This window comes from Mobula birostris, chromosome 5, assembly GCF_030028105.1.
Source record: "Mobula birostris isolate sMobBir1 chromosome 5, sMobBir1.hap1, whole genome shotgun sequence".
In the NCBI taxonomy this organism is placed as follows: domain Eukaryota; kingdom Metazoa; phylum Chordata; class Chondrichthyes; order Myliobatiformes; family Myliobatidae; genus Mobula; species Mobula birostris.
The window spans coordinates 49,353,313-49,372,103 of record NC_092374.1 but is presented as its reverse complement, the minus strand read 5'-3'; positions in this window follow the sequence as shown (position 1 = coordinate 49,372,103).

Sequence of the window (18,791 nt, the reverse complement as noted above, 5' to 3'; positions counted from 1 at the left end):
TACTCCGCCATCAGAAATAACCCACTACCTCCTTCCTGAGAGTATTTGAGGATGGAAAATAAGTGCTGACTTCACCAGCAATGCAGAGTTCTCAAAAATGAATAAAATAATTTTAAACAAGCAAAACAAGTCTAAAACAAAAACAGAAAATGCTTAAAATACTTAGCAAGTCAGGCAGGATCGGTGGAAAGCGAAATAGAGCTAGTGTTTCCAATCAAAGATTCACCATCAGAATGAAGTTAAAGAACCTTCAACCTAGAACATGAATTCTGTATCTCTTCCAATAGACCATGGGAACATCCCTCCCTATCATCAGTAGTACATACACGAGATGCTGCCTCAAGAAGGCAACATGCAGCATCAAAGATCCTTACCAACTTCATGCAACTACCACTGGGTAGGAGGTACAGAAGTTTGAATTGCCACACCAGTAGATTCAATAACAGCCACTTCCCTTTACTCATGCAATTCTTAAACCAACTGGCACAAACCTAATGAATGCAGCTTGGAATCACTAATTATGACCGCCTTGATCACTTCGCACTAAAATGGACTTTGCTCTTCTTTTTGTTCCAATTGAATTTTCTTGTGTATATTTACACTTTGTTGTGAATGCTGATTATATAATGCTACGTGCTGTGGCACAGCTGTAAGTAAGTTTTACATCACACTTGTGCATGCATGTACTTGTGCATATGACAATAAACTTAACTTTCTATCCACAGATGCCATCTGTCCTGCAGAATATTTTCTACATTTTCAGTTTTATCCAAATTGAAAATTCTCTCTATTCTCTGAGCACAAGCAGAGGTAAAAATCAAGAATATTTCCTCCCAAAAAGACTTGAATGTTTTTTTATTAAATACATTAGTTTGATTCCTATATACCTTTAACATTGAATTGATTGTGTGATGAATGACATCTGACAGACATGAAATGTTACTGACTGCTTCTATATATACCAATGTCAGGTGCTTCCTTTGGCTTTGATTATTTTTATTCCCTGCCTATTTTGTCTTGACAATTCAGTGTATGTGTACTTTATGTCAGACACTTGTTCTCATTTCATCTTTTCTGATGTAAAATAGCCATAGATTTTTTGCTTTATGGTAGATTTTTTTTTCCTCCTTGGATCATCTTCACCCATCAATAGGACTTGGCAGTAGTAAAGATCATAGTCTGGCATCACAGTTTGGTGAAATTTCTGTGCAGTTTTTGGACTTGGCCAAGGTTGAAACCATATGTCACTCTAATGTGCTCTGTCAAGATTGTCATCCACACAAGCTGAAGGCAGAGGAAGGCTCCATGGGACGAAACAGCTACACTTCAAAGTGACAAAGATCTAAAGGGAGAATGTTAGCAACACTAAAAGGGCAGAACACAGAGTCATCTCTAAAAATGTTAATTTTATCTCCCTGTGAGCACATGGAATTGATGTTGAAGTAATAGTCTCCTGATGGTATTAAATGTGGCTGACTATAACTGCGAAAATTGGATGTAGAAGTACGTATTACCTGGGTGGTGGCAATTAACAAGTGTGCAGACACTTAATGCATGAAGCACTTGACACAGTATTGTAAAGAGAGTTAATGCCATGCAGAAACATACTAAACAGGGATATCCTGAGATCAGTGGTTTGCAATGCGGATTTGATGCCAGTACATCCAAATTTTATCTCAGCCACTGACAGTCTCACATCAGTTTCCCATTTCCCTGTATTCCAAGCATAAAGGATCAAGCACTCAGCAACAGGAGGGATCAGCCCACTGTGCCACGTACAGCATCAGGCACTTGGTGTTCAATTATTGGTTGCCTTCCAGTCAAGTGAAGTCAACTCAGGTTTACTGTCGTATGAACAAATATGGTGGTGTAGAGGTACAATGAAAAACTTGCTTGCCACAGCATCACAGACAAAAACACTCATAACATTAGCTGCTGTTTGAATCTACCATGCAGCACTTCATTGGAAGATTTGACACAGACACATTTGTTAATGTCCTGTTGGTAGTTTTCAAAACACCATTTTCTTATATTTTGGAGCATATTTCCCATCAAAGTCTTATGCACAGGTACAGGTATGTACAGATGCAATGAAAAATTTACTTGCTTCAAGAATCAAATGGTTGAAAGAAAGTAGCTGTTCTTGACCCAGTTCTGTAGGACCCTTCAGACTTCTGTAGATAGACTTCAGGTGGTAGCTGCAAGAAAGTGGCGTGGTCTGGGTGGTGGGATCTTTGTTGATAGATGTTGCCTTCTTTAGGGAACATCTCCTTTGGATGCTACTGATGGTTGGGAGGGAAGAGCCTGTGATGTACAAATGCATCTGGCATCTGCTGCAAAACGTAAGAGAGAAAAAATGATTAAAATAAATATCCTCAGATATGATTAGATATGTCTGACAACTAAAATTACACTTTTTAGAAACACCTGTGCCTATTAACTGTTGGAAAAAAATTCTGTTGGATATTACCTTTGTTAAAAATAGTAAAATTAAAGATAATTAAGATTCTTTGTTTGAAGTAAGTCATTACAGTCTAAGCAGGAATCAGACAAATGGGAGGTGAGACTGAGATCAATAAAATAAAGTTTCCTTCAGATCCATCACTGCAGAAACGATTTCCAACCATGCATCTGGTGAGCTAACACGTTGTTTCCTTGTACTAACCTGCAGCCCATGCCTTCATTTTCTCTCCAAGTTCATATTGAATCTCTGTATTGCCCTGTGTATTGATAAATTGGTCAAAGCATTTCAGTAAATTGTACCTTTGAACCTTTGAACCTTTGATTGTCCCATGTACTGAGGTACAGTGAAAAATTTTGTTTTGCATATTACTCATACAGGTCATTTCATCACAACATCCACCTTGGACAGGAGTATGAGCAGATGGTACAGGGAAGTATTTAATTGGGGGAAGGCAAAAATATGATGTGATTGGGCAAGAACCTGGGAGCGTAACTGGGAACAGATATACTCAGGAAAAAGCACAAAAGAAATGTGGAGATGGTTTAGGGAACAATTGGATGGGGTTCTGGATAATTTTGTCCCATTGAGGCCTGGAAAGGTAGGCCAATCACCATCTTGTGCCTCCCTATACTGTGGATGTCAGATGAGCATGAATTTCAGTAAGTCAGAATGTGTGACTGGCAGACTGTACAGCAGTCTGAGAGCCTTTTTTTCACTTTGTGTAAACCTAGGTTTATTTGCTAATAAAAAACAAAGAATAAAATTATTGTCTATACTAGAGGGACTCGTATCCTCTGTATTGATATTATTAAATCGTAGGATCACACTAATCTTTCTTGGACTTTACTCATTATAGAGTTTTTGTACATTGTGATTCATCACAGAGCGTTGTGAAACAGCCCAGTCGATTGCAAAAAACAGCCTCGCCTGCATTGACTCCGCTGACACTTCCAGCTGCCTCAGGAAAGCAGTCAGCATAATCAAATATCCCTCCCACCTCAGTAATTCTCCCTTCTCTTCACTTCCATTAGCAGACAATACTAAAACTGGAGAGCATTTACCACCAGCTATTCACTGTACAATGTTGAGATTTTTACTATGAAGTGAAAGGACAGCTTCAATCCTGCTGTTATAAGACTCTTGAATGGAACTTTTTTACAATAAATATAAACTGTTGATCTTTCAAGCTACCTCATTGAAGCCTTTGTATCTTATCTCAACCAGCATTCTGTTGCTTATTTAACATTTCAGTAATATTTGAGTAACATTGTAACTTTATCATTTGATTAAGCATTCATTGTTGTTTACATAATTTATTACGGGTTATATGTAAAAGTATGTGAATGGCATAACGTCATTATTCCACCATGTCTTGGGTTACGCCTCACTAAAGTAAAATGAAACTAAGACAAGCATCTCCTGGGCTCCCGTGTATTTATTTTGATTAATTTCTGAAGTTACAAAACATAACAGTGGGGACAAGGAAGTTTTGAATGAACTTGCAACGACAACCTACCTGCTGAAGTACAGTGAGATGCTCGAGGATAAACAAAAAGTACAGCGCACTTTCTTTGCAAGAGGAGAGAAACGGCCAAGTAAAAAACAAAAATGCAGCATGTAGTTTCTTTGGAAGGGGTCAGAGACAGATGAGTTAAAAAAAAGGCTGAATGTGAATGAAATTCACGGGTTTATAAACAGTGAGTACTGGGTAATAATAATCATAGATAAAAAATACAGAAATGGCTGACTACATTGGAAAGATAGACATATTTGAATACACAAGAGAGCAAGTTGTTTTATACAGAATGAATTGAGCAGTATTTTGAAGTGAAAAAATTAGCCAATGAGCAGCTTGACTGCTCCAACCAAGCCAGCCAAAATGTGCTTTGCTGATGTCATGAAAGTAATACAGGAACATTTAGAACCCAAACTGTTGTTGATTGCAAAATTCTTTAGGTTTCATAAGCAAAATTAAAATGAAGGGGAGCCTGTTTCAGTGTACTTAGCTGAACTGAAGAAATTGTCTGAGCATTGCCAATTCAGTGATGGGTTTAATTATGTACTGAGAGATCACTTAGTTTGTGAAATCTTATAAGAACACATTCAAAAATGGCATCTAACTGAAGCACAACTCACGTCAATGTATCAATGGAAACAGCAGACAGAGATACAATTGAGTTGCAGTCAGGAATGAAAGTGAATGTGAATGAAATTGCAACATCTAAGGAGAAACCTGACTGGCTGAACAAATTGTGTCCCCAGTGTGGAAAGCTTCACACACCAGACCAAAGCAAGTTTAAAGGTGAAACTTGCAGAAAATGCAACGAAGTAGGCCAAATGTAGTGTCCCGCTGAAGAGTCTCAGCACCAAAGATCAACTGTACTCTTTCCATAGATAATGCCTGGCTTGCTGAGTTCCTCTAACATTTTGTGTGTGTCACATACAAAGAGTACAGTACTGTGCAAAAGATTAGGGTGCCCAAGATTTTTGCATAGTACTGTATTTGCCAGCATGGAGTGGAGAGCAAGTTTGTAAATCTGGCAGGAGCAAAGGATGTTGGGAATAGTGAGGGCGGAGCACTGCACAAGGGGTCTAGGACAAGTGGCGGAGAAGGAGTACCAGAGCCAGGGGTGGTGCAGGTGCAGAGACACCCAGCCCTGAGACGCTAGCCAGGTCATTTGATTCCAAACAATTGTTTAATTGATCATTTCAGTATGTCTCTCTGTTACTTCCCACTCTCTCCCTTCCCCCTTCCCGTTTTCATAACCATGATTCCCCTCTCGCTGCTCGCTTCCCACTCTCAGTCCTTAACAGAGACGCATATTAGAATCAGGTTTATCATCACTCATATATGTCACGAAATCTGTTTTTTGCAGCAGTACAGTGCGATACATAAAATTGCTACAGTACTGTTCAAAAGTCTTAGGTACCCTCACTATATATATATGTACTGAAGACATTTGCACATGCAAAGAGTAAGCCAGGCAGACTAAAATAAGTGTACTACACAGGGAAAAGAAAAAGATAAAAAGTCTAGTTGAAGTTTCAATATATGTACAAACCTGTCTGCTGTTGATGAAAGATATGATAACAATGAGAGTGACACAGAACTGAGTAGCCTTAAGGTTTATAATGTGAAAACAAACATGAGAGAAGCAATATGGCTTACACCAGAAATGAATGGCAAATTAATTAAAATGAAAGTAGATCAATACTCTCTACCCAGGATAGAAGGTACCTTTGCAAACCTTTCTGGAGGAAAACACTTCAGCAAAAATGTCTTAGCTAAGGCCGACCTACAGGTGAAGATGGAGGAAGAGACCAAAGTGTTCCTCACCATAAACACTCACAAAGGCTTTCACCGCTATAACAGGCTTATTTTTGGAGTAGCATCTGAGAAAAATTCATGGACCAGATGCTGCAAGGCTGCCCAGGCACTCAGTGTTATCTGGATGATATCATTGCTACTGGTAATGATAATGAGAAAGATCTCAAGACAGTGATAAAAAAGATTGGAATTTTATGGACTCACAGCACAATGCAAAAAGTGTGAGTTCTTTAGACCAAGCATCACTTACTATGGTTACACCAATGACACACAAGATTTACACAAGTATGCTTGTGCACTGGAGTGTACTCATGGATTCATCTTCAAACCTGGATGAGCATGCTGCTGTTGTTACCGACTTCATTAATACCTGTGTGGATGAGTGTGTGCCTACAAAGTCTTACTGTACATTCCCAAACCAAAAGCTGTGGATAAACCAGGAGGTACGTTATCTGCTGAAGGCTAGATCCGTGGCATTCAAGTCTGGTGACCCAGGTCTATACCATAAAACCAGGTATGATTTGCGGAGGGCTATTTCAAGGACTATTTGAATGAGGTTGGAGGCAACATTGGGTGTACAACAACTCTGGCAGGGTTTGCAAGACATTACTTCCCACAAAGCGAAACCCAATAGCAAGAATAGCAGCGATGCTTCATAACCAGATGAACTCAATGCCTTCTGTGCCCACTTTGAAAGGGAAAGTATAACTACAGCTGTGAAGATCCCTGCTGCACCCAGTGACCCTGTGATCTCTGTCTCAGAAGCCAACATTAGGCTGTCCTTAAAGAGGGTGAACCCTCGCAAGACAGAAGGTCCCGATGGAGTCAAGGCTCTGAAAATTTGTGCCAATCAACTGGTCGGAGTATTCAAGGACAGTTTCAACCTCTCCCTGCTACGGGCGGACGTTTCCACTTGCTTCAAAAAGGCAACAATTATACCAATGCCTAAGAAGAATAATGTGAGCTGCCTTAATGACTATCACCCGGTAGCACTCACAACGACAGTGATTAAATGCTTTGAGAGGTTGGTCATGACTAGCCTGAACTTCTACCTCAGCAAGGACCTGGACCCATTGCAATTTGCCTGTTGCCACAATAGGTCAATGGTAGATAGAAGCTCAATGGCTCTTCACAGGACCTTAGACCATGTGGACAATACAAATGCCTATGTCAGGATGCTGTTCATCGACTATAGCTCAGCATTTAACACCATCATTCCCACAATCCTGATTGAGAAGTTACAGAACCTGGGATTCTATGCCTCCCGCTGCAATTGGATCCTCGACTTCCTAACAGGAAGACCACAACCTGTGCGGATTGGTGAAATTTCCTCCTCGCTGACAATCAACACTGATGCACCTCAGGTGTGTGCTTAGCCTACTGCTCTACTCTCTCTATACCTGTGACTGTGTGGCTAGGCATAGCTCAGAAACCATCTATAAATTTGTTGATGAAACAACCATTGTTGGTAGAATCTCAGATGGAGACGAGAGGGCGTACAGGAGTGAGATATGCCAACTAGTGGAGTGGTGCCGCAGCAACAACCTGGCACTCAACGTCAGTAAGAGGTATATGGAGGAATTTAAGGTGAGGGGTTGTATGGGAGGCAGGGTTTAAGGGTTAGCACAACATTGTGGGCCAAAGGGCCTGTACTGTGCTGAACTATTCTATGTTCTATGTTCTATGTGTTATAAGACGGAAGAGCTGACTGTGGATTTCAGGAAGGGTAAGACGAAGGAACACATATCAATCCTCATAGTGGGATCAGAAGTGGAGAGAGTGAGCAGTTTCAATTTCCTAGGTGTCAAGATCTCTGAGGACCTAACCTGATCCCAACATATTGATGTTGTTATAAAGAAGGCAAGACAGTGACTATACTTCATTAGGAGTTTGAAGAGATTTGGTATGTCAACAAATACACTCAAAAACTTCTATAGATGTACCATGGAGAGCATTCTGACAGGCTGCATCACTGTCTGGTATGGAGGGGGGATAACGCACAGGACCAAAAGAAGCTGTAAAGGGTTATAAATTTAGTTGGCTCCATCTTGGGTACTGGCCTACGGAGTACCCAGGATGTCTTCAGGGAGTGGTGTCTCAGAAAGGCTGCATCCATTATTAAGGATACCCAGCACCCAGGGTATGCTCTTTTCTCACTGTTACCATCAGGTAGGAGATACAGAAACCTGAAGGCACTCACTCAGCGATTCAAGAACAGCTTCTTTCCCTCTGCCATCTGATTCCTAAATGGACATTGAAACCTTGGACACTACCTCACTTTTAAAATATTTATCATTTCTGTTTTTGCATGATTTTAATCTATTCAATATACATATACAGTAATTACTTATTACAGTACTAGGTTTATTTATTTATTTATTATTATTAGTATCTTTTCTTCTTCTATATTATGTATTGCATTGAACTGCTGCTGCTAAGTTAACAAATTTCACAACATATGCCAGTGATAATAAACCTGATTCTGGAAGTGATTCTGAGGAGGTTCAAGCAGTGGTGGATGCCCCAGGGCAAAGGACACGTCACAGCTGCAGTCCTTTTCAGGATTTGTCAACTACTATAACAGGTTCCTGCCAAACCTGGCTACTGTACTCTACCCATTGAACTCATTACTGCAGATTGGGAAGAAATTGCAATGGACAAAGCAGTGTAAGGTGGCTTTCCAAAGGACAAAAGAAATGGTGATGTTAGACGCTGTACTCACATATTATGATCCACATTGTCTGGTCAAACTTGCCTGTGACACACATAAAGTTCAGTCATGTCTCATGTTGTGAGTGATGGAAGTGAACACCTCACAGCCTTTGCATCATGCTCCCTTACTGCTACAGAGAAAAAATATGTACAGTTTGACAGAGAGGCCTTGAGTCTGCGTTGGGGTGTAAACCTTTTCAACTAGTACTTGTATGGGAGAGAGTTTACCTTCATTACTGATCATCAACTACCAGTGTCCATTTTTAATCCGCAGAATAGTGTCCACTAACAGAAGCAGCACAGATGCAGAGATGGGCGCTGCTTCTTGGAGGACACAATTACAAGGTCGAATTCAAGAGGATGACTAATCATGGAAATAATGATGGATTGTCCTGTTTACCCTTGGAAAAAGAAATAACAGAAAAATTTATAGAAGAAGACACTCCTCTTGATGTATTCTCTCTAATGCAAATCAAAAGTCTCCCTATTATAGCAAAGATGATTCAAAGGGAAACCAGAAAGGACCCCACACTGTCTCAGGTCTACATGGCCACCTAAAATGATTGGAATGTACAGCAGAAACTCCAGTTCCTCCATTTTTACCAGCACCAGGATGAACTTGCCCTTCATGGGGGTTGCCTCATGTGGGGATTGAGAGTTATTGTACCATCCATGCTGAGAGCTAAAGTGTTGGAGGAGCTACAGTACATGCTGGTCATCTAGGCATGGTCAAAATGAAAGCACTGGTAAGACCTCACTTGGAGTACTGTGGGCAGTTTTGGTCTCCCTATTTAAGAAAGGATGTGCTGATGTTGGAGAGGGTACAGAGAAGATTCACTAGAATGATTCCGGGAATGAGAGGGTTATCATATGAGGAACATTTGTCTGCTCTTGGACTACATTCCTTGGAGTTTAGAAGAATGAGGGGGGACCTCATAGAAACATTTCGAATGTTGAAAGGCATGGACAGAGTGTGGATGTGGCAAAGTTGCTTCCCGTGATGGGGGAGTCTGGTACGAGAGGGCATGACTTAAGGATTGAAGGGCGCCCATTTGGAACAGAGATGCGAAGAAATTTTTTTAGCCAGAGGTTGGTGAGTCTATGGAATTTGTTGCCACGGGCGGCAGTGGAGGCCAAGTCATTGGGTGTATTTAAAGCAGAGATTGATAGGTAACTGAGTAGCCAGGGCATCAAAGGTTATGGTGAGAAGGTGGGGGAGTGGGACTAAATGGGAGAATGGATCAGCTCATGATAAAATGGCGGAACAGACTCAACGGGCCGAATGGCCGACTTCTGCTACTTTGTCTTATGTTCTTATGGTCTTATATACTAATATTTGGAATGTCATGGAAAATAAAATAATAATTACCAATTGTTTTCATTATTGAGGTGAAAACTACTCCCTTACTTCTCTTAGGTATATGATAAAATATCTATCGCACAGGAGAGAGTGGTCTCCTTGTTTAGTTCTCTGGTTTTTCACTGTAGCCTTCCTGGTGATATGAGAAAATTCAAAACATGTAAAGACCACAAAGCTCTGTGCCTGCAAATTCAATGTTGTTATGCTCCACTCTGCATTTAATGCTCCAGGATTAGATTTTTCTAAACTATTATTTTATGGACATTCATTCAGAAATACCTATAACCATGAACAAACAAAATAAAGGAAGATTTTTTCCTCTGTAACAGTGTTACTGGAAAGAGCCTGCAGCGCATTAGCTGACAAGGTTCTATTCCCATGGACTTCAGCAGCCATTCTGAGTTATACTCTCGCAACTTTTAAGAAATATCTTGACAAGTATTTGAAGTCAAAGTTGAGTTTATTGATATATGCACAAGTACATGAACATCTGGGTTCAATAAACAAGTTGCTTGAAGCAGCATCACAGAAACATAACATCAGATGTACAACATACACAAGAAAAATATAAATTAGAAATAAATTATACACATTTATAGAAAACGGAACACAATTACAAGAAAAAACAAATGAAATCCATTTTAGTGTGAATTGGTCATTTTATTGCTATATAGAGGGAATGATTGGGTTGTGCTGGTAGGTTCAAAATCGACTGGTTGAAAAGATGTAGCTGTTCTTGAACTTGGTGCTTTGGGGTTTCAGGCTCCTGCTTTCTGCTTGATGGTATCTGAGAGACGATGGCATAGACTGAGAACATTGGTGAGGAACATTGACAATGAATGCTGCCTTTTGAGGCATTTTCTCATGTATGTAATAATACTACTGATAATGGGGAGGGATATGCCAGAGATGTATTGGGCTAAATTCACTATGCCCTGTGCATTCAATTGCAATACCAGACATGAGGCAACCAGTCAGGATATCAAGAATTTCCATGGTTGGAAGTATGGAAGGCATCTTCAGTGCTACCACATATTCAGTGGTAGCAAGTAGGATTGGTTGGGGCAAAGAGCCATTTCTGTGCATTCTTGACAGTTACCTTTGATAATACCAGCTTTTTAAAAAAATCAAATATTGCACATAATCTAATTAACTGAAATTAAATTCCAATGTTGCTGTAATGCTAAATCTGGAGATGTGAATATGGAGATGTGTTTTAAGTTCATATCTCAGGATCTGTACAGGATCAGGACTACTGATCACTTGACCTCCCTAATGTGGGGTTAAAGAACTGGGATCTTTTGCACTGTCTACTGTTGTCTGCAGCATGTCAGATCTTGAGTGCAATTCTGCTAAATGCAAGCAAAAGTCTGCTTCGTGTGCAAAAGTCTCAGTACAGGCCACATTATTAATCATTCAGCTCATTTTTAACACCAAAATATTAGTGCTACAATAAGCAAAGCAGCAACATCCTGATTAATCAGAAGAGGCCCAGGAAAGTTTTACAAGTTTGCTTGTTTTTAAATTCCTGTGGGCATGGGGGAAGCTGCGTGCTCCCTTTGGACTCATATGACATCTAAGTCCTTTGTGTCCCTGATTACAACCCAAACCTTTCAGAGACTCCTCACCACTAACTTCACACCAGAGCCTTTTTACCCTCTGCAAAATGCTTCCTGCTTGTACCTCCCACTGAAAGAGCTGATGTGCTGGTGAAATCAGATCCTATAGGAGTTATTTAATAAAAGCCCTCTCAATTCACTCATACCTACGCACCTCCTGCCTTGTCATCCTTCAGTACTTAGTTTGATTTGTACTATCACAGGCAGTCCGCAGGTTAGAACCGGTTCCATTTCTGAGAGCTGGTCATAAGTCAGGAATTAACAATAGTGTCTATGAGAAGATCATAGAAGCAGCTGTAATGGGAGAGTGAGTGGGAAGTGTGGCTAACAGTTAGCCTCATTGACTCGATGAATGAGCGAATGAGTCTGCTCAGTGTTCCCAGTTCTCCTTGGTTCCACCCAGCCCCTGATCGTTGCAGCTTAGCAGAGGGGGCAGGGGCCTTGTTGAGACCTTTGTTGAGCTCGTCCAGCCCCAGTGGTCTTGCCTGTTTTCAGCCTGTATTCTGCCCCTCCAAACCTTTGCAACCTCACCAGAGCTCTATTGATGTTGTTGGACTTTGGTTCACAGCATGAACCAGGAGGTTGCTTCAGCACCGGGCTAAAATGAATAACAACCTGCTCCACGACGCTAACTGCAGATGATACATGAGCACCAGACTTCTGGACACCTCGTACAAGTGGCCAGAAAGAGTTCCTGGGAGACGAGATGGGGATGGATTGACAGCTGCTATGGGGTTGTAGGTGTCTTCTGTGAGTGGGAATGGGACATTTCCTCATGTCTTATCTTCCCACCTCCTCTGCTGAGCTGTAACAATCAAGGACTGGCTTGGACCAAGGAGAACTCCACCTCTGATTGCCCATTGAGGGCTGGCTCATGGACTACTGGATTCCCCCTCCATTTCAAATAAAATAAATGAAGGTCCTCACTTTGACAACTCAGTCCAGTTACTACCTGTCCCCTGAGTGAAAGAGTTGCTCCTAATAGTTCCAATACACTCAGTGGCCACTTTAAAGGCACCTCCTGTACTTAATAAAGTAGCCAATGAGTGTATTTTCATAGTTTCCTGCTGCTGTAGTCAATGCTATTTCATGGTTTGATGTGTTGTGTGTTCAGCTACGCTCCTCAGCACATCAATTGTTGCAACATGTGGTTATTTCAGTTACAGTCACTTTCTTGTCAGCTTGAAGCATTCTCCTCTGACCTCTCTCATTAACAAAGCATTTTCACCCTTAGAACAGCCATTTACTGGATGTTTTTGTGTTTTTCGCACCATTCTCTGTTAGCTCTGGAGACTGTTATGTGTGAAAACCCCAGGAGATCAGCAGTTTCTGAGATACTCAAATAACACCGACATCTGACACCGACAATCATCCACAGTCAAAGCCACTTAGATCACATTTCTTCCCTACTCTGATGTTTGGTCTGAACAACAACTGAACCTTTTGGCCATGTCTGCATGTTTTTATGCATTGAGTTGCTGCCACATGATTGGCTGATTAGATATTTGCATTACTGAGCAGGTGTACAGGTGTATCTAATAAAGTGGCCACTGAGTGGAGGTTCCTATTAAATCTCTTTCCTCTCATTTTAAACTGATGCCCTCTAGTTCTTCATTTCCCCTACCCAGGGAAAAAGTCTGTGTGCATTGGCCTGAATAATGCCCTTCATGATTTTATACACTCCATAATATCATCTCTCATTCTCCTAGACTCCAAAACATCAGTCTCATCTTGCTCAAGCGCTCTTCTTAACTTAACGTCTCAAGTTCCAGCAACGCACTCATAGGTTTCCTCTGCACAGTTCTGTGGTACAAAACTCCAAACCATCAGCCTCTTGGCCCCAGTAGTCAGCCTAGTGCACCATTGATGGAACTATTTAGGGTTCATGCCAGTCTTTTACCTCAGTCTCGTGCACCTGTAGGCTCTCAGTCAAATTAATAAGCAGTATCAGGCAGACATGAAAATATTCACGAGGCACAAGCGATTGCACAGTAGAATCTGAAGTAAGACACAAACGTTGGAGAAACTCGGCAGGTAGAAGCATCCATAGCAAGGGTTTCGACCCAAAACATCGATTGTCTATTTCCCTTTATGGATGTGTTTGTGTATTGCATGCAAATGTTCAGATTATTTTAGGAATTCTCCAGCTGAACAGCTCAAGGTTTATTTGTCTGCACTTTAATAGTAATGGTTACAAAAGGAAAGACATTCAAACTGGCAGCTCATAAGGAGCCCTTTGCAACAATGAACAGATGGAAATATTTTTGTTTCTTTGAAATGTGGCTGGATTACATATGGTTCCACTGTGTTTAGACTGCTGACTGAAATGAATTATTTCACTGTGGTGAATATATTTATATTACCCATTGGGTTTAATCCTTTTTTGACCATGCCAAGTTTATGATTAGATACAAAATTGCCATTAGAAGTCAGAAAAATTAGCTGTCTTGGTATTCATGCATGTGTACCTTCATCTAATATTCACCTAACATTCTTCCTTATATTCGAACTTCTTCGCCACATAATCCATGATTAGTATCAGTATGACTTCCCTGGAGGATTAGTATTAGTATGATTACCCTGGAGGCAGAGTGAAGTTAAGATGCCGCTAAACGGCAACTCCTTTGCTTGCATCTTCAGAAACAGCTCTATTTCTATCTTTAATATCTTTATTTTTCCCTTTCAGGGTTCTTTTGAAGACCCTGACCTGGAGTTACAGGCTGGCTTCAGTTCTTTGTGGGAATGGGACCCGTTCTCAGGGTTTCAGAACTGGCTGTTGTTCAGCACGCCAAAGATTTGGCCTGGGAGTCCGGCTCGGATTTGGAAGCCTAAGATCTTGGGGCTCTGGAGATGGGCGGATCGAGGGTCAGTGTCACGGCAGGAGACCTGAGTGTCGTCAGGTGAGTCGGGATCTTTGAAATCTTTGGGAACAGAGCTCGGAAAAAGTGACGTAACAAACTTTTAACATCATAAACCAGTGAGTTGTTTGTTCTGTCTCCCCACTTGCTGGGAAAAACGGAGACCCTCCTTCTCCCTTATTAGGGAGAGAGAGAGAGAGAGAGCCTGTGGTATGTCGAATGCCGGTGAAATGCAAAGTTATTGGGGTAACTGCAAGTCTGTGGCTTCACTGTTGCATTGCTCACACTTGAGTGCTTGATGGTGGGTGCTGATGATTTTTTTTGCTGGTGGGGGGAAGGGGGATTGTTGCTTGCTGCCATTTATGCGCAGGAGGGAGGGGAGCTGGGGGGGAATTCGAGCTTCTTACGTTTGGCTGTTGTGCATTCTTTGGGGCACTCCTCTGTTTTCGTGAATGTTTGCGAAGGAAAAGCATTTCAGGATGTATATTGTATACATTTCTCTGACATTAAATTGTGGACCTTTGAACCTTTGAAATGATGTTTACTTCTATTCAATCTAACTACCCTGGAAAAAAGACCACGTAAGCAGGTCCCAATCCCATCCCAGAAATTTCTGATGATTTATTGGATAGTATTATAACTGGTCCAAGAAGAGATACAAGCAGCTGACAAGTAAGTGCTTTCCACCAGGATGGGAGGAAGATCTCCTGGTCCAACATCTGGCAGGTAGAACCTCGGCACTGCAAGTCCATGATCCAGGCTGTGTACCATGTCCTGCCTAGTCTAGTGAACCTTTTTGCTTGGGGCAAAAGCAAGGCACCATCATGACCTCTCTGCTCTGGCAGAGGGATCCTAGAAGACATCCTCAGCTGCTTCCCAAAGGCCCCGGGAGAAGGCCGCTACTGCTGGCACCATGGCCAGGTGCTGTAGGCAGTGGCAGAAAATACCTTCTTGGCCATTAACACCAGTAAGAACCTCAGCCAGAACAGAAAAGCCGTAGCCTTTGACAAAGCTGGAGACCAGCCACAGCCTCGGCCCAGGTCACCAGTACATTTATTACCATGGCATCTGACTGGCAACTGAAAGTCAACCTTGGCAAGCAATTAAAGTTTCATGACTTCATCATATCAACATCATTGAGGCCTGACATGATCATGTCAGAAACCTCAAAGCAGGTGGCCATGGTAAAACTGACAGTACCTTGGGAAGACCAGATGTGAACGGTGGAGAAAAATCCAACTAGACTGGCACTCAATCAAAGCTCTCAGTGTGGCATCAACAGGCAACTGCAGCCTAAATGGTAGCACTAACCAGAGGTGGTCACAGCTCCTTAATGATAATGAGAAGGTGTTTGAGAGGGGAATAGATAAACAGATTGAAAACTTGGCCTAAAGCTGTTTGGAATGCCAAATGTTTCAAAATGCACACCCACAGGCACCATACAGCTGTGGGAGTGTCCATCATCACGATGGCAAAGATACATATTGACGTTGCTGGGCCCTTCATGGATTCTATGTTCCTCATTGCTGTGGATGCTCAAAGTGACTAGAGGTTACACCAAAGAAGTCAGCCACCTCAGCAAAAACTGTCTCTGCTCTGAGAACTATCTTTGCCAGAAACAGCTTATCAGAATGAATTATGAGTGACAACAGACCACAATGCATGTCAGGAGAATTCCAGCTGTTCATGAAGAAAAATGGCATCAGACATTTCAAGTCGGCTCCTTACCACCCAGCAATAAATGGGTTACCTCAAAGGTTTACCCAAACCTTCAAGGTCCATTCAAGCGATGGACAAGGAGAACATTTCTCTATAGAACAAGGTGGACAACTTTTGTGTATCGGAACCCTGTTCATGCGATGACAAATCAAACACCTTCAATGCTTTTCATGAGCAGGAGTCTGAGATCTCGCATAGACCTCCTGAAACCAGACCTCCGGAGGGAAGTACAGAATAAGCAGTTCAACCAGTTGCCAATCGAAGCAGCAAGAAGCTCCAAGATTGGACAGGAAGTCCTAGCATATGATTACTGGGAAGGCAAGTGGGTACCCGATAGGATAGCTACAAGAATTGGCAATCAGACATGGAGACATCATGTGGATCAGATACAGGACGCTCATCCGAAGAACAAACCTGAGTCAACTGTATCCAACAAGAACGACTCATTACAGTCACCGGACTTACCTCTCAGTGATGATTACGTCACTGACAGAAATGTGACACCGGAAACAGAAAACGTTCTCTTAGACAAGACGCCTACCAAACCTGATGCCACTCCACAGGTCCAGAGGCTCCATCCTGAAAGAAACAGAGCGCCACCCAGAAAAACTGAATCTTTAGAACTGTGAAATTAATTATGGACTGTTATTGTGAAAGCATATTTATTTGAAATATGGGTTTGTTAAAGGGAAATTTAATGTTTTGTACATACACAGTTTTATGTTACATTAATCAAAAGGGGAAGGAAATGTAATGTATGGATCTACAGTATTTATTCTAGAACAATGACCTCCCCTTATCGATCTGCTGTCTGCACATGGACTGTTGTCTACGCATGTGTATTTGTTCTTTTTCTCTCTCTCTCACTGCAATGTGAATGCACCAGTTAAAGCCATCTCCTGCGTGCGTGCTTTTATTTAATACATATGTAGTTGTGAGCAGACATAACAATTTTCACCTCCTTTCTTACTCTTTGTCTCCATCTCTAGGAATAGATTATCTCCTAACATATTTTACAAATCCGCTGATTCCCACAGTTATTTTGACTCCACTTCTCCATCTCCATCTTTCTACAACCGTGACAAGTGCTGCACTTGCCCCTACATGTCCCCCTCACCACTATTCAGAGTCCTAAACAGTTCTTCCAAGTGAGGCAGCCCTTCTCCTGAGTGTCTGTCTGTGCCACTTAATGAATCCCGTACTACTAGAGCAGGCTTGTTTTCAATGGTGAGCCCTGATGCAGATTGGGAAGCCGTTTCGTCATGCACCTGTGCTCCATCTGAGGTAATAGCCAGGATCTCATGTTGGCCATCTACTTCAACTCCACTTCCCATTCCCACACCTACATGTCTGGCCATGTACTGCCCCAATAAGGTCAAATGCAGGTTGGAGGAGAAATACCTCATATTCTGTATTGATCATCTCAAACTTGATGGCATAAACATTAATATCTCTAACTTTCCATAACCACATCCCTCTGTTCTGCCCCCATGCACTTTGATTTCCCTCATTCTTTCAGCCCTCTCACCCCTTATCTTCCCTTGCTCACCCTCATGGCATGCCCATCACCTCCTCTATGGTCCCCCACCTTCTTCTCTGTATTACATGGTTATCTATACTCTTCTGTCAGATTTATTCTTTTCCAGCCCTTTACCTCTTCCACCTACCACTTCATAGCTTTTCAAAACATTCCCTTTCATCCTCCTCTCCCCCCCCCACCTACCATTCCCCCTCACCTGGTTCCATCTATCACCTGCCAGCTTATACTCTTCTCCCTCCCCTCCAGCTTTTTATTCTAGTTTCTGCTCTCTTCCTTTCCAGTGCTGATGAAGGGTCTCAACCTAAAATATCCCTCCATAGATGCTGTCTGACCAGCCAAGTTTCTTCAGTATTTCGTGTGTGTTGACCTGAGGGACTAATTATGTTTCTTGTTTCACAGACCCACATAACCTGCTATGTATTGCCAGCATTTTCTTGTTTTAATATTATTAATAACTGAATAATTTTGCACCTACTCCATGTACATTTAAGTCAATTGACTGTGTATGAGGTCACTAACTGACCCTCTTGACCACAGATTGTTGCATCGTGAGAAAGCTGATAGAAGAGAGAATCACTGCAATTGGAAGAGTTAGGAAAGAATTTTTCTCTGATCCATGATAAGACCTATGAGATCAATTTGCCTCGCAAATGATTGTTAGACAATCCCTGGAAGCCCAAGAGACTGCAGATGCTGGAATTTGGAGAAATATAAAAACTGCTGATGGAACTGAATGGATAAGGCCGTATCTGCGGAGGGAAATGAACAATTCAGGTCAACACCCTTCTTCAAAGAAATAAGTCCTCAGTAATTTTAAATAAAATGCCTTCTAACTTGATAATGAAATTAACAATCTATCATAAGTACATCACAAGAATTATTGGCATTGGATTGAAGAATATTCCAGTGTTTTGAGCGAAAGTTAATATTATTCAAGTAATATAGTTCAAGATATCTATTCAAGATATTGTAATATAGTAATTAGATCTTAATTAACATCAGAGTGAAAAGCAAGTAACTACTTGCAAATCAAAAAATCTGGTATGCTAATATCCTTAAGGGAAGAAAATCTGCCATCCTATCATGTAATCTCTCTGACTTGTTTGACATGAGTTAAACTTTGCCACCTTAACGGAGAGTGCTTGTCTGTGCAAACTTCCTGAAGTACCATAGCTGTGTTCCATGTTCAAT